General features: G+C 36.6%; 1 non-coding gene across 1 annotated transcript; it reads left to right on the forward strand.

Annotated features, from left to right (window-relative positions):
* The first annotated feature begins 19812 nt into the window (after nucleotides 1–19812).
* On the forward strand, nucleotides 19813–19884 carry TRNAS-GGA. The gene has a single exon. It is a non-coding gene; the product is annotated as a tRNA-Ser (tRNA).
* The last annotated feature ends 2232 nt before the right edge of the window (nucleotides 19885–22116 follow it).

Here is a 22116-nt window from a genome sequence, read left to right on the forward strand (position 1 = left end):
GGCTGCTACTACTTCTTAAAAAAATCGGGAAAAAAGAGTATACATTATGTGTAATTTTAGATAGCCTTATACATAAATGTTTATATGCAAATATAGCCTGCATGTATTAGAGCTTCCTGTGTTGTTCTTCATTAATATAATTTGAGTTATGAAATTCTTGTCTACTTAGAATCACTGGAAAGAGCCTTTGACCTACTGAAAGAGATACTAAAATAGATTCCTATATGAAGAGAAAATAGAAGGGAATGCTTTCTATTCATACTAATCCTCAAAATGTTCCAGGTCACTGACCCACACTGATAGGGTGTACATTAAACTCCACCTATCGTTTCATGATACATTTAATTTCTGGATACTAAATCTTAAAATGTTCCCGTTATAACCTAATACATTGTTTTTTCATCTTTCAAGGAGAATGAAGGTACCATGCAATTCAAGCTCCTTGCACACAAAAAATGGAAATATTGCACAATTCAATTGCTTAATATTTTTGCCAAATTTTAAATGTCGGTGTGGAATTAAATAGGTTTAATCTCTGCCACTTATGTTTCCTTGGGAGTAAGAGAAAGTAATACATTTAATTTTTATGGGCTTGGTAAATACCCAGAAAAAAAGTTTAGGTTGAAAGTTTTTGTTTTTTTTTTACATCACTCTTTGTCTGTTAATCACTGCATGTGTGTCCTCTCGAGGTATTATATGCAAGTATGTCAGTCAAAGATCTGTCACAAAGACTTAACTGAAAAGAATTGTGTATTTTCATTTATTAGGTATTGTGATATGGGGAAATGAGTATTTTGAATCTTTTTAGGACTTTAATGAGCACATTTTAAGAGATTAGTAACGCCTCTTCAACTCACCCAACTTCTCAATCCTGCTCTAAGGGAATCACATGAGCACTTGACCTCCATAAGATTTTAAGAAGAAACACAAACTTCATAAAATTTAATCACATTAGTTGAAAGCTGGAAAAATTTGTTTTAATGCTTCTCCTAAGCCACCAATTTCCATTACCTGAATCCTATCAACATAATCCTTTCTAAGAAAGAAAAGAATGAATCAAATGGAAAAGATTTGTACTTGAATTATCTTCAGTCTCAGGGCCAATTAGAAGCATTTTTTATCAGCACACCTAGGTATAACCTTGACTGTTTCTAATTAGTCCATCAGCTCAGATAATAAGAAATGCAGGGACATTTTTACAGGGTTGTAAATTGAGAAGAGTTCACATTGTTGATAGCACGTGTACTACTCATGTAGGAATAGATAGGGAGAGAAGAAAGAAGTGCATTTATAGGGTAAAGTGTTATGACATAAAGCATTTCCATTAGTAACTAAAGAAGGTCATTTTTTCACAGAGAGAATTATAATTCTATTGCTATATAAGACATATTCATTTTAAATATTACCAGGTTCTAGCCAGTTGTGCTGTTTGACAAAAAATGAATGTGGTATGTAGTTTGTATTAAAGTAGAGTTATCAGCACAGTGTAGATTTTTGGCATGATTTTCCATAAAACAGATGATAGTAAAATTGGATATTGGAAGTGATGGAATATGTGTATTTCCACATGATAATTGAATAGTTAGTACATTTTAAATGTCAAAGTTCATTTCAGAAGTGGAATTGAAGACAAAAAGAAGCAGGCTCAATTAGCTTTCTAATATTTAGTGTTAAAGCCTGTAACATTTCTTGTTATTCCATTTCATAGAAAAATTGATAAATGAATACCCCAAGTTCTCCTGAGAAGTATTATTGTGAAATTAGACAAAATTTTCTAATGCTGTATGGATTATTATTCAAGTGTGGGTTATGATTTTTATTTGATATTTGTCACAAATGATAAGTATACCATAGCTCTGGGTTTTGAGAAGTAATGAGTTCCTTTTTACAGAGAAAAAGTCTTTGAACAGAGTTCTCCATGAGTAAGAAATGCAGTAGTTTTGGTTAAAAAAGAAAATCAACCTATTTTTATAGTTATTAGTGAAAGAAAGTTGTGAGTGTGTGTGTGTATATATATACACACACACATATGTATAAATAAATATATAACCTAAAAAGTTACTTTAAAAATTTAGCCAAATTATTTGGGCTCCCTCTTTTTTCATTCATAGGCTTCTACTTAAATATTTTTGTGCCTTTTCTTCCAGATGAATAATTAGGAATAGCTTTAAAACAAACTGTACCCAATATGGGAATTTCTAGTCTATTCAATGAACAAATATTTTTTTAATACCTACTAGAGACTAGACCGGATAAGGCGATGGCACTCCACTCCAATACTCTTGCCTGGAAAATCCCATGGCTGGAGGAGCCTGGTAGGCTGCAGTCCATGGGGTCGCTAAGAGTCAGACACGACTGAGCGACTTCACTTTCACTTTTCACTTTCATGCATTGGAGAAGGAAATGGCAACCCACTCCAGTGTTCTTGCCTGGAGAATCCCAGGGACTGGGGAGCCTGGTGGGCTGCCATCTATGGGGTCGCACAGAGTCAGACACGACTGAAGCAACTTAGCAGCAGTAGCAGCAGCAGAGGCTAGACACTTACCATAGATAAAGTCTAGATTAAAAAAAGTTAATAAGACATGGTCATTGCAGTCAAGTATCTTTGGCTCTGGACTTACTTACCTAAACACCTTAATGTGGGAAAAACTATGGGGAGACAATATCGAGATCATAACAGATGTTTAACAGATGTTTATAAAATGAAATATGAAAGTTTAGAACAATATGATTTTATCCAAGCTTTAATTTTTAAATACTACAGCTACATCTTGCATGTGGTTTTTGATAACTAGACTCTCTAGATTATAAGTTTATTATTCCTGTATTTCAGGAATAATTAGAGACAATATTTACAATGAAATAAAAATTTCCTTATACCAGAATGCCCATTTTGCAATTATGAGGTACGATAAAGGAATTGGAAAAGGTATTTTATATTTATCAACTATAAAATGTGCTGTACTCCCAATTTAATGGTGAAGAGAAAGATTCACTTAAGTAATTTGGAAAACTTTTATGAAAACTTTCATAGTTATAAAGGTGGAAAAAAGCATTTCATTGTAAACATACTGCTTGCAATTTCTAGTTGTAATTTAGGAGTTATAGGCATAAGAATCTCACCATTTATCACTTTTTATTTTAATGCAAATTAAATGAATTATCATATCTAGAATGAGGAATTATTAAACTTGCTGTTCGATACTTATTTTTAATAACACATATTTTAATATCATTAATAACAGTATTGATGGTAGTGGGGGTATATAATTTTTATTGGTTACCTGTATAGACTTTAGAGATAAAGTACTCTCTTTAGTGATTTCCTACTATGTGTATATTCAGATGGTAAAACACCTGCCTGCAATGCAGGAGATCCGGCTTTGATCCCTGGGTCTGAAAAATCCCCTGGAGTAGTAAATGGCAACCCACTCCACTATCCTTGCCTGGAGAATTCCATGAACAGAGGAGCCTGGTGGTCTACAGTCCATGGGGTCATAAGAGTCAGACACGACTGAACGACTAACGCTTCTAGTTAGACTTCTATAATAACTGGTTAAGGAGGGGGATAGTAGCAGGCAATTCCAAAATTCTCCTGTGAATTTGCTATTGAAAGGTTATAATTCTAGGTCCTGAGTCTTTGGCTGCTAGTGACTCATAGTCATTTAAGAAAGAATTTACCCTTCCTGGGCCTTGCTCCTTTTAGAGAGATGTAGGTCACATACAGTCTCCTGAAGTCATTCCTTTGTGCACCATAACACACAATGTAAATTAAGAAATATGACTTCCCACTTTTCCCCTGGGGAGAAAGAAAAATTATTCAGACATACCAAACTGAAATACTCAGTTCCAACCTATAGCTAATTCTTTGGGAATAGGGAAAGCAAAAGACTGTGAGAATTAAATTTAGGTTAAATATTGTACTGTTTATAAGTTAAAAAAGGGAGGCAAGTTTGCCATTAGTTGCTTATTAGAAATGGCAGCAAATGTAAATAAAATTGTAAAAAAAAAAATAATTTTATCCTAATAGTTTACTGGGATATTATATATTTAAGATAATTATCTTAAATGACATAAGAAACTGAAAGAAAAAAATGTCAAATATCATTAGTAAAAATTGTTTTGTTTGATACTAAGAATTAAACATGCATTGGAGAAGGAAATGGCAACCCACTCCAGTGTTCTTGCCTGGAGAATCCCAGGGACGGCGGAGCCTGGTGGCTGCCGTCTATGGGGTCGCACAGAGTCGGACACGACTGAAGTGACTTAGCAGCAGCAGTTTGGCATGTATTTGTTAGTGAGAAAGAAATAGCTAGAATACTAACTGTCCATTCTATCCAAAGCATAGTATTTTCGGGCTCTTATTTTTAACTTTCCATTCATAAATCTCCCTCCCAGCCATTCTTAATGTACAAGTTTAAATTATTACCTACCTTTTGAACATGTGAACATCAACAGAAGATGTCTTTTTGAAATACAAAGAGTAGTGAAAGATACTTAAAAACTATCAACTATTCGTATTTGTCCTTGACATTGTAGCATCCCAAAGTTGTTGTAAGTTGTTACAAAAAAAAAAAAAAAAAAAGGAAAATCATCTAAGAGAAATATATCTTCTGACCAGTGGAGCATCAATAAGCCAATTTTATTTTCTCTACTGACAAATGTGGTGAGGTGAAAACGCCTTCACTGCAGTCAAATCTTACCTAGAGGTGAGGTGCCATCTATCTGCAGCTGTTATTAAAAAAACAATACAGTGCTTACAAATATATGAAAAAAAACCCAACAACCCAGGCTACTAAGATCTCATTTTTCATAATTATTTCCAATTTCATTAACAGCTTTAAAGTTGAGAATCCTCTTGTTTTTCCTGCTTTTTCCATTAAAGATGAGTTTAACATTATTGGTGTCTAAACAAAAGAAAAGCAAAATATAGTGGATGAGGTGACAGAGCAATGACCTCATATTTATATAGTCCCCTAAAACAAAGTGCCATGAAACAATGAATAGAAAAGCAAAAGTCCAGATTAGAATGCTAAATTGATTAGTTCTTTATTACTACTAATACTGTTTTACAAATTGTGAAGTTATGCAGTAGAGAGATCTGGTATTTTAGAAGTGAATTGTGATGATCAAACAGTATAAACTATGTCATCTATTTCACATCTCATAGAAAAACTAGCTACTTTGGGTTAATAAATCCTTTCCACTCAGAAACAATTGTAAATATTTAAATGTTTGATTATAAAAAGTGTTCCTTGAAATCGATTGTCTATTTATCATAGCCCCCCAAATCATTCTGGGGATACTTAATTTCATCTCATAGTACATCTTAAATTTCACACGTTTAAAGTTTTACTTTGCAAAGAAGCAACTTGAATGTCTGTTTTGGAGGGCATTATGATCATTTTTCTCTAACTTTCAGATGTCAGAGAATAGTAGTTAGATTTTAAATAGACATCTTTTATTTCTGCAGAATGCAAGCTCTGATTTCAGATTTAGTCAGAAAAGAGATACACATAAATCTATATGACCAGAAGAGATAAGTAGATCATAAAAAGTCCACACACATCGTAACCCAGCACATCTAACACAGAGATAAGGACAGTTACAGATTATTATAGCATGGATAGCTTGATAATCTATGGTGAATCTATGATAAATTTCAAACTATAACAAATACAATGACTCATATTTTTTTTTAAAGAAACAAACCACGAAGGCATAAATTTACCCTGAGATTTGTGTCACTAAGAACCTGAATAGTTCAAAGTCAAACATTATGTGACATGCTTTAGATTGCTCTTATGAAAGGCACTATAGAAATGTCACCCTATTAGAACCTACTGTATTTAAGAATTAACTGCAGCAGAACAGCCAGGGGAGATGAATATCTACTGTTGTGAGATCGTCCCCCGCTATTACTCATCAGCAATTAATGCAAAGCGAGCTTTAGAAAAGAGTGTGTAAGACAAAGAAATAAACACATTGTTAAAAGGCATGCATTTAATATCAGGATTTCTTTTTATTAATTCTAACAGACCCTTATATGATAGTATTTGCTCTTTAATAGTAAGAGCCTTTCATTTAAATGATGCAATCAGTATGCCACAAGCGGGTTCTTTTTGTAGTGGGAGGAGTTAGCAGCTCCAACATTCAATTGACCTGTTTCCAAATAATCTACAGGAAAAAAATGAAGATTAAGCCCTCTAACAAGAGCAGTTTTCACAGCCTTGCGTACAAAGAGAAGGATTCGGTAAAAAGATGAGAGGGCAAGCCGCATTGTGCTGGCCCACTTAAATCTTATTTCCAATTCACTAAATGTGTTATTTGACTTGGCAAGTGAGCTAGTATGTGTATTAGATCAGCAGGGAGCCTAATCAAGGAGATGCCAAGTTTACTGCAGCCCCTCTGAGCTGCATTAGCCTCAACTAGTGACCTTAAGCAAAGTGGGTGGTTGAACCCAAAAGAGAATAGCATTAACTTTTGCTTGAAGTTCAGCCTGATTTGAAGTCTCCTTTTGTGCCTTATTCCAAAAAAAAAAAAAAAAAAAAACGGGAGATGGGGGGAAAAAAAGCAAAAAGCATTTAACAGAATTGAATCTGGTGTGCTCAGCATCATCTTCACATGCAAAGCTTCATAGAAGCTTGCCTCCGCTAATGCTGACACATGCAAAAGACATGAAAAGCATTAACTCAGCTGAGGCACTTGATTTTGCAGCTGCAGAACAATTCACTTTGTAACTCAGTAACTCAGATGGGGCTTTTCCACCCAGATAAACTGCTAATTTGCTAATTGATACAAAAAGTATTTTCAAATATTAAATAAACTGCCAAAAAGGCAAAAAAAAAAAAAAAACCAACAAAACACAAAAAACATAAATTGCAAGAACACATGAAAGACAGTTTCACTTGAACTTTTCTTAGTAAAGTATTAAAAGACATATTTCCAAAGACACTTTTTTTTTTTTTTTACCATGTACCCAGGACTGAGTATTCACTCCTTGTTTCCTATGATAGATTGGGTGTTATAATTTGTACCAAGTAGCAAGCCTTTGTAGTTTTAAAAAGCTGTTATTCCAAATTAGTGCAGGCATCTTTAGAAACATTTGTTCTCAACTTGGTTTCCCTATTTCAAAACTGCTATCTTATATATGAACTCAAAGATTTTTAATAATGCCAATTTTTAAACATTGTTTAAGAAACATTTTGGATTCTATCCTTAATCTCAGTGTTGGACTGAGAAATATCCATACAGCAAAAATATGTTGGATATGTAGAGTGTAAAATTATCAAAGTTCAAAACATTCATGTTTTATACAATCTTCTGTAAGGTCTTTGGCTTTAATACTCTTTTTGCACCACAAAATCTAACATGAGTTTTTTATTCCATCTTTCATTCTCCACTGTTTGTGTGGCTTCCCTCCTCAAATCTGTCAGAAACACAAAGCCAAGCAAAGCATCATCACCTTCTGAAAACTGCTAAAACTATAGTCAGAATCAACACAGCAAAGCACCCTGCACTTAGACTCATTTCCTTGGTATTTAAGTGATGGGATGACTTGAGGACCCATGCTGCATTTAGCTACATGCTCCAGGTCACAGAGGTATTCCGCTGAGGCCATTTTTAGAAGACCATAAAACCACCCCATCATGTTCTGCTTCCAGGTACTTTCACTGCCTTTGTATCACATGTACGGAGGAGAAAAAAAAAATGGCTTAAAATAATAAGATACTTAAATAATTGGCATTGACATTGCCTTTTTAACTCTGGGATTTCAAAACATTTTCCAAACATTAATTGCAATGGGACCCCGGTGAGCCTGACAGTATCATACCTATTTTCCAGGACGGTAAGCAGGGAGCACTGGGCCCATTTCTTGCCTTGCCCTGTGCCCTTCAGAGCTCGCCCAAGCTCAGAGCTCCCTTAAAAACCACTGGATCAGCTCCAGGGAAGCACAGAGGAAAATGAGAAATGGGCTCTTGGAGATTTAAGAGATTTTGTAAGGTCACATACAAGGGAGCTGTAGCTAAAAGTCAAAGCTGAAAATCTAAAGTTTCCTTATGCAGTGGTTAGATATATTTCCTCATTAAGAAAATATGTGTAGAATGCCAGGCCTGCAGGAATACCGTGGTAAGAAATGGAATCTGTTGCTGCTCGTTTTTGAATAACATATTCAATAACAAAAACGTCTCCCTTTGATTTGAATAAAAATGACCAAATGTTCACAGGCAGCATGGAGAGGAGCCAAGCAAGGACCGACAGTGAATTTCAGCATTGACTTCTAAAAATTGTGAAAGGGAGGCTAACAGCCTAATTTGTATTAGCGACTAGATTTTTGCCCCGAGATCAGGGGGTGGTATAAAGAAGAGGCATATACAGAAAGTGGAAGGGGGGTTAGAAGTCATACCAAACATGCTGCAAAGGCCTGTGGGCACCTCAACCTTTTTTCTTTAATTGGGAGAAGAAGAGGTTTTGACTAAAGTCTAAGTTCTACAATGTAGGCCGGTAGCCCAACTGGGAAATACTCTTGATTTGAACAGTTTGCAGCCGTTCTATTCTGAACTCTTTATATAGCTCCTCTTTCAATACTGGGACACATATTTTAAGGTAAAAAAGGGTATTTTACTAATTTTTTAAATGAAGCTTTGACTGCAAGCGATACTCAGAGTTGGTAATCATCGCTGGTTCCTTTCCCATTCCGCACTGCAGGAATGAGGGCAATGTCACAGCTGGCTCTCAGCACAGCTCTTATTACTAACACCAATTATTGATTTTTAAAAGGCCTACACTATTAGTACCCTGCTACATCTCTTCACACACAATATGTGTTTTAAAAATTCCTTTTTAAAAAAATATAAAATCTGAGTCTCACCTTTCTATCATCAGCATGCTTGCTCTTTACATTTTATCTTAAATCTTCACAGGAAAGCAAACCAGGAATCTTTTTTTTTTTTTTTTAAACTTCTGGGCTAATTTAGAAGCAGAGATGCTTTACCCATATGATCTCCCTGGCAGGTGTCACGTTAGGGAAAAGCAAATGGTGGACCATGAGGAGAGAATAAAAGGACACAATTAGAAAGTTTAGGATCTTCTATTCCCTTTTCCCTGCCTTTATTTCATGCTATTCCAATCTATGCTAAAGCCACTCATAAAAACCCACCTGGCCTCATTCTCACCAGGACGTCCGGTTTTGCATAGGCATTCATCCCACATTGGACTTTTCTCTTTGCAATCTCCCAATGGCTAATTCTAGAAATTCTCTCAAAATACAACTATTCACACTTTCGTCACTCTAATCATTTATATTTTCCCCGAGTAATCAGTTCTGAGAATTCATTTCCTAGGCCTGCCTTAACACAGTACCACTAACTGGGTTGCTGAAATCACAGAAATGTACCGTCTCACAGTTCTGGAGGCTAGGAATCTGAGGTCAAAGCGTAAGTTTGGTTCCTTCTGACAGCCATGAGGGGCAGTCTGTTCCATGCCTGTCTCCTGCTTCTGGGAGTTGTCAGGCAACCTTTGGCCTTCCTCAGCTTAGAGAAGCATCTCCCAGGTATCTGCCTTCATATTCACACAGCACTCTCCTCGTGTCTGGGTCCAGGTTCTCCATTTCATAAGGACACAGTTATAGAGGATGAGGGTCTGCTGTGATAACCTCATCTTACGTTTATTCTCTGCCAAGGCTCTATTTCAAAATAAGGTCATATTCACTGGTACTGGGGGTTAGGACTGCAGTATATTCTTGGAGGACAAATTTCAAACCTAAACATTGGTTTTGTTAAATGTCTTTACATGCATCACTACTGAAAAAAAGAACCAATGCCAATGCCTCAGCAAGGAAGAAAAATTAATTCATTAATTACATGGGAAGTTTGCATGTATGAGTAAATGAAGACAATAGAATTTCATGAGGATGCCAGAAGTTCACAAGTCAGAAAATCAAGTTTATTTACTCTGTCCTAATATGTGCTTCCCAAGTGGAGCAGTGGTAAAGAATCCACCTGCCAATGCAGGAGATGTAAAACTCGAGTTTGATATCTAGGTGGGGAAGTTACTGTGGAGTGGGATATGGCTCCCAATTCCAGTGTTCCTGCTGGAGAATTCTATGGACAGAGGAGCCTGGCGGGCTACAGTCCATGAGGTGGCAAAGACTCAGGCATGATTGAGCATGCAACACACACACACACACTATATGTACTAACATCTGATGTTCTTCAGTGACAGATGCAATGTAAAACTGAACAGACATTTTCTTGAGCAACTACTAACTGTGCTACTGCTACTAGACCTAAGAATTTTAAAGATAAGTGAAAAGTACTTTCTATCTTCAAACAACTTAGTTAGGAGGCATAGTTCAGTTCAGTTTAGTCGCTCAGTCGTGTCCAACTCTTTGCGACCCCATGAACCTCAGCACACCAGGCCTCCCTGTCCATCACCAACTCCCAGAGTCCACCCAAACCCATGTCCATTGAGTGGGTGATGCCATCAACCATCTCATCCTCTGTCGTCCCCTTCTCCTCCTGCCCTTAATCTTTCCCAGCATCAGGGTCTTTTAAAATGAGTCAGCTCTTCTCATCAGGTGGCCAAAGTGTTGGAGTTTCAGCTTCAACATCAGTCCTTACAAAAGGTATAAACATATCATTGAAATTTAGAGTCCATCATAAAGGAAAGCCACGTAAATAGTGGGGAAGAAAACAGACAGGGGTGAACTCAGCTTAGCAGCCTCATAGCTGTGAGGGAAGGAAGTGAGCACATGTCTTCATAAAAAATACATCTGTATAGTCTCACCTAATTGTAGGGCAAGAATACAATGGAGACCCACACTTCATATATCTAAACATCTTCAATGAAATTAAGCAAACTGCTCACTAAAAACATTCTAATGTCCTATATTGCCAAATAAAACCTTTAAGCAACAATGTATAAAAATAAATGCATTATCATGGTTTTTTATATGACAGTAGAAGCAAAAATTGAAACATATTGGACCTCTGTCATTGCCCAGGTTTGAATCTCCTGGTGATAGACTGGTGTCTTAGAAGAAACATACATATTTCATAAATATATACATATATTTCGTACAATCTTTCTCACCTTCATTTCAGTAAAATTTTATCTCTTTCATTGAAATTTGCAGAGATGGTGAAAAAATTCAGGTTAGAATTGAAACTTTTTAGAGCATTGCAGATATTGTTTAAATGAAATCTAGTTACTTTGATGGCATGTTGTTTATATTACCATGTGTGCCAGAATATAAAGTCAAATCTGATATATAGATAATTTTAAATAAGAGTAATCACAATTTTAAAGAAAAATAAGAGTAATCACCTGAATAACTGATCAGTAGGATGCTAAGTATATTTTGAAGAAAAATTAGTTCTCGATTTTCCTGTCCCTCACCTGACTTTGATAGTGATTTTAGTGAACATTTTTGGAAATTTTAAAAGGCAATAGAAAGAAAACAAAAAATAACATGTGCATTTTATAAGGCTTATGAATGAATACACTGGCAGTTTCAAGGCTGTAAACCTCTAAAACATCAGGACATTGGGTACTGGCTAATATTTGGGTATTTTATTTTTTTTCTTCTTGCAGCTTGGCATAGCACAGACATAGTGCTGACAAATGACAAAGAATTAGTAAAGTTTCCTTGATTTACAAGGTCTATTTCTTCTTAGTAGTTTTCCAGGAAAATACACCCTGGCTTGGTGGTCTGATCCTTTGAAACCTCTCAAGGAGCTTAAATATAGGTAAACTCAATGGGAAATGACAAGAACAAGGTGATTGTTGTTTCCAACTATAATGACTCAAGGTGAATTCCTACCCACAAAGGCAATCCCTTGGTTTATTCCACTGACACGGTACTAAAATACTGACCCGTGGGTTTACTGTAGATACGATTGTCCCTGTAGTGTTAAGAGGAAATTAGTCTTTACCGTGAGGAGTGGGATCATCGTTATCTTTATTTTGCTGGTAACAGAGTAATGAAATATTATACAAAGCACCTGGAAATCTTATAGGTTCTATATAGATGAGCCAGAGATACATAGTTTACTTGAGCATAGTTCATGAATTGATGTTAATTGTAATTTTATGTTACTGGAACTATGCCCATTGTTCACACCAGAAACCAGTATGAGTCATTGTAGTCTCAGGGGTCATGAATAGAGCTTAATATTTCCCAAAAGTAGTACGTCTTAAACACACGCAAGATTATTACTGCAAAAATGTTATTGTTTAAATAGTGAATATGTTGACCATTTTAGCTGACAGTCTCTGTTGCAATTTATCAAAGACAAATTTAGCAGAGTTAAGGTCACCAAAAGGAAACTATTAAACATAAATATTTTCATTTCTTCTGATCTAGTACTTTTTCTACAGCACTATATATCACTTTAGTGCTTCTTGATTAAGAGTGATGCCTTCCTCCAACTTTAGAACTTCAGTGCAAGCATTCCCCTGTCCCATGTTTCTTTTGATTTACAAAGTAGAGTGTAAAGCTGGATTGCATTAGCTTAAAATGAGATCAACACAAATATGTAGCTTTTGGTGATTTATTACAGTGATTTTACTAGATACAGCAAAAAAGTATCTGGGAATGAGAAATTTTCTCTTTTCAAATATTGAAACTCTCCTTCTCTCCCTCTAAACTAACACTGTATTTTATTACCTTAGAAAGTTTCATAATCTGCACCGTCTAATATGCTAAATTTAGGATATGTAATTTTTACTATATAGTGTCTATTAAAATATCAAGAACATTTATTGTTAAATTAAAATGCCTATTCCTTATGTAAAAGTAGAGACTATGGATAGATAAAATAAAGATGTAACTTTTTTAGTGTAATTTTTATTGAGATAATGTAGATTCATATGTACTTGAAAGAAATAATTTGGAAATTCTGTAGAACACTTAGCTACTTCCTATCAATGGTAAACTACAGTATGATATTGTATAAAACCAAGATATTAGTATTGTTACAACCCACCAATCTTATCCAGCTTTCCCCAGTTTTACTTGTACCTGTATGTATGTAGTGTATTTATTTCCATATTTTTTTTTTTTAATCACAGTAACTAATTTGGCCATGTAAGTATTTTCTTAAATTTTAAGCACCTATGCCTAACAAGGGCTTATGGGTTAGACTGTGGGCATGTTCAGTCATGTCCAACTCTTGCCAGGATCCTCTGTTTATGGAATTTTCCTGTTAAGAATACGGGACAGTGGGTTGCTGTTTCCTACTCCAGGGTATCTTCTCCAACCAGGAATCGAACCTGAGTCTCCTATGTCTCCTGCATTGCAAGTAGATTCTTTTACTGCTGAGCCACTGGGTAAGGCCCATGGGTTAGATTATGTATACTTAACCCTAAAAGTTTTAAAATACTTAATAAAAATAGATTTTCCTTAGAATCCTAACCAATACATTTATTACATCTCAGACCTAGTTAAATATTACTAGCAAGTAGTTCGAAAGATGGGCTCTTGTTCCCCCAAATTAAAGACAGCTTATATATCAGCAGGGACAATTTTTTTTTTTTCTTATGAAAGCACATCATAGTTTTAAATCAGAGGTTCAAAAGAGGTTAAGAATAAGAATCTGTTTTGAGTGTTTGGGGCATCAGCTCATTAAGAGTAATAGAGCAAGCTTCCAGTTTGAAAAGGCACCAACTCCAACGTGTAATGATTTCACTTTCAAATTTCTTTTATCTCAGCTGCTTCTACTTCAACAAATACAAGTGCTTCAGATATAATAAGACTAATGAGCATTGCAGATGATTATGAAAATATAATACTTCCCAAGGCATAATGATATCTTTTTTCTCAAATTAAGGAAAAAAAAAATAAAGGATATTTCCCTTGTGAGAGTTGTCATTGCCTGAATAAGACCTCAGTTAAAACCAAAAACTCAACTTTTGAACACATCTCTGAAGAAAGTATTTTGTGAGCAGTTCTCCTTAGCTTATAAGATAAGTTTTATTGGCTTTAGCAAAGATTCTGTAAATGCTATAGGATTATATCCTTAAAGTCAAATGTGTCAAAATGGGTCATTTGAAATCATTGCCTCATTGCAGCTTGGAGTTGGCATTCCGCTGATCAGCTCACCGTGTACTCTTGGGTACTTTCTCTCTAAAGTGGTTACAAGTCCAGCCTTCTAATATTATAGTTGGATGCACTATATAAAAGGGCCATTTTCTAGTAAGTACCTTACTTGCTTCAGAGCCAGAGTGTAGAAGCTCTTTCATCTGTCACAGTGTTTGACACAAGGATGCCGTGTCTCCGTTTGTTCTAAATGGATATTGCGCCCTGTGTAGGAATGGCGATAGAAATCAGGAAAGAACTGAGAACCAAGGCTGTGCAATATAATTTAAAAAAACAAACACAAAAATAAAGTGCCTAATCTGACCCACAAAATGAGACATCTGCAAACTGCTATAGCAAATTGTGTAATGAACGGCATCTCCAGGGTCTCGTCATGCAATTCAGAGCTGTTTTTGGCGCTCTTTCATTTTGGTTTGAAGACAGATTGTTTTACAAGGTACATCAGCCTTCAGGGAATAGCAATTTCCTCTCTACCCTTCCCCTCTCCAACAGCAGCGCCAATGTAACTTTTAAACTGTTTATCTTTGATCAAAAATGTATTGCTTAGCACACTAAGTAAACAGCCCAACAATTTGTCATTGAAATTATTGCTTCCTGTGACTATTTTTAGCGCGTTTTTTTTTTTTTAACATTTACTAAGCAATTGGTAATGAGAGCTGATAACCCTGCCATTTGTTTTTTACTTTTGTAATGATCTCAGAAAAACATTTTGAAATATGATCCACTCTATAATGTAATGGATAAACTACTATGCTGCCAGGAATTATACCCAACTTCCTCACTTAATAGTCATGGGAACTCAAGCAACAACCACAACCCACACACATAATGCAGGAAATGATACGGAACACATATATCACATTTTTGTGGTGATATGTTTACCAAGAAAGGCCACTTTAGCATTACCGAAACTCCAGAAACATTAAATCAAGGAGATTCAAAAATGTGGAAATGCTGATAGAATACTATGCTCAATTATAAAGTGTTTTGTTTTTTGAAACAGTTTGATAGCCACCTATTAATTTAATACATTTAAAATGTAGTTAAATAATACATTTGAATGTGATAGGAAAAGCAGCCAAGTACAATACTATTCCATTTTGCTTTGTGCTGCTATGTAAAGTCCTTTTCCGGAGAAGGCAGTGGCACCCCACTCCAGTACTCTTGCATGGAGAATCCCATGGACGGAGGACCCTGGCGAGCTGCAGTCCATGGGGTCGTGAAGTGTTGGACACGACTGAGCGACTTCACTTTCACTTTTCACTTTTATGCATTGGAGAAGGAAATGGCAACCCACTCCAGTGTTCTTACCTGGAGAATCCCAGGGACGGGGGAGCCTGGTGGGCTGCCGTCTATGGGGTCACACAGAGTCAGACATGACTGAAGCGACTTAGCAGCAGCAGCAGCAAAGTCCTTCTCAGTCCTAAATACATTCTGAATACTTTTATCATTCTTACATGCAGCTTTATTGTTTGTGTTGTTATTTTTGTTTGATATGAATATTGTCATCTATATAGGAAAGCAATCAACATCTACTGATTATTATTTATATGCTGTTTTTAATAGCAACATTAGAGAAGTTATGTCTTTGTACATATTATTTTTCCCTGTTTGTCAATTTTCTGCAGAGAACTTTTCTTTTTTCTTGTTGCTTTGGAAGTACGTTACATCTCATATTTGCAATTGTCCTTAAAAATGAGGCATTATCAGTTCTATTTTTCCCCCTGTGTTTGATATGCATCTAGAAAACAGAACAAGTTATTGTTCTGTAATACTTATGGGCTACACAATGGACAATTTGAATTTAGAGACAAAGATATTTACTTTATTCTTATTAATAGATATATCTATTTTACTACTATATCCTATGTTTAATGACCGCTTTTATATGATTTCTTAGTATAGGAATAAGGATAATTCTATAGTTGGCAGAAAAGAGTTTCAGTTCTTCTCTTATGATACCAGTCTTAATCACTAGTGTAATAGTTGTTTTAAAAAAAAAAAAATTATTTATAGCATTTCACACGCCCTGATATGGTTCCCAAATCCTATGCCCCATAAAAAACTGTAGAGTCTAAAGAAAAATAGAAAGATTGAAACTAAAGACCATCTCAGAGTTGTACAGAGTCAAGATTCCGTGAAGTTCCTTCTGATGTACCAGTGCTATTTGAGGTTTCAGAATGATGTTGAAACATTTCTCTGCTTCTCTTTGATTTACCCTGAATCTGCTTGAGTACCTGAGTCAAAAGGACTCTGCTAGCAACTCTAAGTACCAAGCTAAGAATCCTCCAGAGCTTTCTTGATTGTTTGTTAACTATTGGGAAAGTCTAGAACTGAGAAGAGACTTAATTTTTATACTTTATTAAAATGTGCATAAAATTTATATGTATATACACAGACCCAATTCATAGATATATGTGTGAATATGTGTATATATTGATATTGCTCAGCAATCATAAAGTCCGAGTAGCCTTACTCCATAAAGATAAATGAAATGATCTGCCACAATTCTCAATGTCTGGTTTTTGATGGAAAAGGGAGGAAATGTAAAATCATACTCTCCTTTACCTTCCCCCAAACTGTCATAAAAACAAGTTAGGTTGTTTAAAAGTTTTTATTGAAATTCAAATTAGTGGAATTGTTTTGCATTGATAATCTTCTATTTTATAAAAGCCATTAAGAATTTTTTTTTATTCAAAAAGAATACATTTACCCTTAAAAGAAAACAAATAACTTCTCTCAACATTAGCTTTCCTTTATTATTAATAAATACTACTTTAATTTAGGAAGTCTTTAAAGATATTAGACAGTAAGAAAAGAGAAAATATTCTTCCTTTTTGCATTATAACTAACTTGGTATGTGATGGGGTAAATAGTAACTTTAGAAGTGAAATGAATATTAATCTCAAAACTTCCAGTAAGGGCTAGCAATACAAATAATAAAGATTTCACTCTTCTTTCCCAGGGATGGATCTTACTGTTTTCTTGCAAGCTAAGCCAAGTGATCACAGCAAGAAACAGGCTCTCCTTAGATTGGTACTGCCTAACTTCCCCCTCGGAGAAGGCGATGGCACCCCACTCCAGTACTCTTCCCTGGAAAATCCCATGGATGGAGGAGCCTGGTAGACTGCAGTCCATGGGGTCGCGAAGAGTCGGACACGACTGAGTGACTTCTCTTTCACTTTTCACTCTCATGCATTGAAGAAGGCAATGGCAACCCACTCCAGTGTTCTTGCCTGGAGAATCCCAGGGACGGGGAGCCTGGTAGGCTGCCGTCTATGGGGTCGCACAGAGTCGGACACGACTGAAGTGACTTAGCAGCAGCAGCAGCAACTTCCCCCTTAGCTGGTGATAAAGTGTAATGGTTAGCATCTGTTAAACAACAAAATGGAAGGAAAGCATGACTTGTGAACATTCCTATGGTGACTAAAACAGGGATATATAGTCCCATTTGCCCCAACATTAGATGTCAAAACATTTTAATGCTGTGGGGTTATACTTACAGATTATTTATGTTTGCTCTAAAATTCTTGAAAATTGCCAAATATGAAAGAAAGTGAAAGTGTTAGTTGCTGAGTTGTGTCAGACTCTTTGCAACCCCATGAACTGTAGCCTGCCAGTCTTCTCTTTCCATGGGATTCTCCAGGCAAGAATATTGGAGCGGGTAACCATTCCCTTCTCCCGGGGATCTTCCTGACCCAGGGATTGAACCTGGGTCTCCCATATTGCAGGCTGATTCAAAAGACAAAGTTTTAATGATGATACAAAGAGTTACACAAACAATATTTCTGGGAAGCAGGGAATGTCCCCAGGAAAGTAGAGTCCAAATACAAAATCACAGATGGATATTTAAGCAATCACATAAAATGAGATGTTGAATTAGTTTAAAGTGAATCCAACATTGCTGATTGTTCATTTAAGAACATTCCTGGGGCATGTAGTATATGCCAGGAACTGGGAATAAGGGACATTTATTTATCAAAGACTTGATAGATAGTAGCACAACTTGCTTTAGTTTGCAAGGTAAGATAAAAACATCAAAAGACTGCTGATGACTTTGTAAATTACTTGATATCTCTCTCTCTCTTTTTCTCTCTCTCCCCTAATGATGGTTTAGCTGGAAATGGTTTTATTACTAGAAACACTTAGAGCAAGAACACAGTTCCTGACAACTTAAATTTGATTTATTCAACAAACACCAAATACACAGAAGCAGCTTCCTGGTTTCATTGTCTTGACACCATCTCCTCCCTTTGTTTCCAGCAAGGGCTATACTTTCTGATACTTCCAGTAGTGTCTCAGGAAGCAGAACTAATATGGGAAGAATATTAAACGTAAAGGTAGAGTGACAATTTCCAATGTAAAAGAGTCTAGAAGGATCAATGGAAAATCTTAACCAGTAAGATCATTTGCCACATAATGAAGTAGTCAACGCTGTAAAATTATACCATCTCAGTGGTGGCTAAGGAGCGAGATTTCTTCTAATTAAGGGAAATCATAGCCAATGTTCCCATTTTAATCTAAGACGACATGACAAGTATCTTTAGTTCAGTCGCTCAGTCTTGTCCGACTCTTTGCGACCCCGTGGACTGTAGCACGCCAAGCTTCCCTGTCCATCACCAACTCCCAGAGCTTGCTCAAACTCAGGTCCACCGAATCTGTGATGACATCCAAACATCTCATCCTCTGTCGTCTCCTTGTCCTCCTGCCTTTAATCTTTCCCAGCATCAGGGTCTTTTCAAATAAGTCAGTTCTTCACTTCATGTGGTCAAAGTATTGGAGTTCCAGCTTCAGCATCAGTCCTTCCAAAGAATATTCAGGACTGATTTCCTTTAGGATGGACTGGTTGGATCTCCTTGCAGTCCAAGGGACTCTCAAGAGTCTTCTCTAACACCATAGTTCAAAAGCATCAATTCTTTGGCTCAGCTTTTTTTATAGTCCAACTCTGACAATCCATACATGACTACTGGAAAAACCATAGCTTTGACTAGATGGACTTTCGTTGGCAAAGTAATGTCTCTGCTTTTTAATATGTTGTCTAGATTGGTCATAGCTTTTCTTCCAAGGAGCAAGCATCTTTTAATTTCAGGGCTATAGTCACCACCTGCAGTGATTTTGGAGCCCAAGAAAATAAAGTCTGCTACAGTTTGCATTGTTTTCCCATCTATTTGCCATGAAGTGATGGGAATGGATGTCATAATCTTAGTTTTCTGAATATTGAGTTTTAAGCCAGCTTTTTCACTCTCCTCTTGCACTTTCATCAAGAGGCTCTTTAGTCCTTCACTTGCTGCCATAAGGGTGGTGTCATCTGCATATCTGAGGCTATTGATATTTCTCCCTGCAATCTTAATTCCAGCTTGTGCTTCATCCAGCCTGGCATTTCTCATGATGTACTCTGCATATAAGTTAAATAAGCAGGGTGAGAATATATAGCCTTGATGTACTCCTTTCCCGATTTGGAACCAGTCTATTGTTCCATGTCCAGTTCTAACTTGCTTCTTGACCTGCATACAGATTTCTCAGGAGGAAGGTAATGTGTTCTGGTATTCCCATCTCTTTCAGAATTTTCCACAGTTTGTTGTGATTCACACAGTCAAAGGCTTTGGCATAGTCAATAAAGCAGAAGTAGATGTTTTTCTAGAACTCTCATGCTTTTTCAATGATCCAATGGATGTTGGCAATTGGATCTCTGGTTCCTCTGCCTCTGGGCTTCCCTGGTGGCTCAGAGGTTAAAGCATCTGCCTGGAATGCAGGAGACCCAGGTTCGATCCCTGGGTCGGGAAGATCCCCTGGAGAAGGAAATGGCAACCCACTCCAGTACTCTTGCCTGGAGAATCCCATGGAGGGAGGAGCCTGGTAGGCTACAGTCCATGGGGTTGCAAAGAGTCAGACACGACTGAGCGGCTTCATTTTCCTCTGCCTTTGCTAAATCTAACTTGAACTCACATAACAAGTATCTTATTCTATTTCAAACATATAAACACAATGGTGGCATTCAGGTAATATAATGGGTTAACCTAATAGTTAGAATTTGAGGTTCTCAGGTGAGTTTTACATTTTTAAACTGCATTTCCATACTAACTGCTTTGATGGTAAATTTGGATTCTCTTAAACTGAGATTTTGGTCTTCCTCGGTAGATCAGTGAGTAAAGAATCCAGTTGCAATGCAGGAGACACAGGCAGAAACGAGTTCAACCCCAGGGTCAGGAAGATCCCCTGGCAGAGGAAATGCAACCCACTCCAGCATTCTAGACTGGAAAAGCCCATGGGCAGAGGAGTCTGGTGGGCTACAGTCCATGGGGTCCCAAGAGTTGGACAGGACTTAGCAACTAAACCACCACCACCACCATGATACAGTTCAGGAATTAATTAGCAAAACAAATTCAAATAATAGTAAACATGAAATGAAAAGAGTAAAAGTTTAAGTACTTATCTTACTTTGCTTTATGTGTGCATGCATGCATGCTAAGCCGCTTCAGTCATGTCCAACTCTTTGCTACCCCATGGACTGTAGCCTGCCAGGTTCCTCTGTCCATGAGGTTCTCCAGACAAGAATACTGGAGTGGGTTGCCATTGTTCTACTCACAGATGGGCATACATCCAGCCTGCCACCTGTTTTGGTACGGCCAAGGAGCTAAGAATCATTTTTATCATTTTAAGTAGCTGAAGAAAAACCAGATTATTTTGTGAAATGTGACAGTTATACACAATTCAGATTTCAGTGTCTGTAGTTATGGTTTTGTTGGAACGTAGGGAGTCTTGTTTGTTTCTGTGCGGTCTAGGTCTGCTTTCACACTAAAATGGCAGATTCTGTGGGAAGCTGTGACAGAGACCATACGGCGCAAGAAGCCTAAAATATTTACTATCTTGTCCTTCATGAAGAAGTATGCTGACCCCTCTTCATTGCACTGATCCTTTTGTGAAGCAGAGAAAATGTGCGCATGCACAGCAGTCTGAGTCCAAACCACTTAAGCAAAATAACAATGTTTTCATTCTCCTTGGTATTTCCATCTTAATTAAAAGGTAACGAACATTCTAAAATAGAGGAGCAAGAGAAAATCACACTAAAATTTTGAATTTTTGCAGCTCACAAGTGCAAGATAGCCACTTGTGCCCAAAGTTCTTTGTTAGGATTCTGTGCCCCAACTTGGTCTGGAAATGCCATGATACAGATAATGAACGTGGACCATCAAAGAGGGCAGAGTTGGCCAAAATTTGACTTGGTATCAGCTGCATAAATCTGCTCCAGCATCCCAGTGGGTCCCTGGATCAGCAGATCTGTGATTAGAGCAAAGATTAACTAGGTATCTCCTCTGTAAAGTTCTGCTTTCTATTCAACCTACTTGACTTCACATAATTCAGCAGGTCTTTTTTTTTTTTTTTTTTTTCCTGTTTCTCTCAGAGCCAGTGCTCCCATCCATTCGAAAATAAGTACTAAACCATCAAAGGAATGTAAAATATTTATTGTCATGCAAATGTGGGCATTATCTGGAAATGTCTGGTTCAAACCTAATGGGCCAAGCTTTGAAAATAACTTTCTCAATGTGTTGAAGAATATTTTCTTCATTTTTATGGTATTGCTTTACTTACTATTATAGCGATTGTTGTACACCATTACACTTTAAATATGTTTATAACTTTACACACTTTGCTCACCATATGTACTTTGAAAACATGACTCTAAATATGGCATTGAAACATGTATAATATCATATACGAAACGAGTCGCCAGTCCAGGTTCGATGCACAATACTGGATGCTTGGGGCTGGTGCACGTGGACGACCCAGAGGGATGGTATATGGGGAGGGAGGAGGGAGGAGGGTTCAGGATGGGGAACACGTGTATACCTGTGGTGGATGCATGTTGATATATGGCAAAACCAATACAATATTGTAGTTAAAAAATAAAATAAAATAAATAAATAGAATAGAAAGACACAATTTCATTTATGACAATTTCACTACGTGAGGGAAAAATGATAGATTGACTCTTACTTTAAAAGCCTTAAACCTTT

The sequence above is a fragment of the Bubalus bubalis genome, chromosome 9 (genome assembly GCF_019923935.1).
Source record: "Bubalus bubalis isolate 160015118507 breed Murrah chromosome 9, NDDB_SH_1, whole genome shotgun sequence".
Classification (NCBI taxonomy): domain Eukaryota; kingdom Metazoa; phylum Chordata; class Mammalia; order Artiodactyla; family Bovidae; genus Bubalus; species Bubalus bubalis.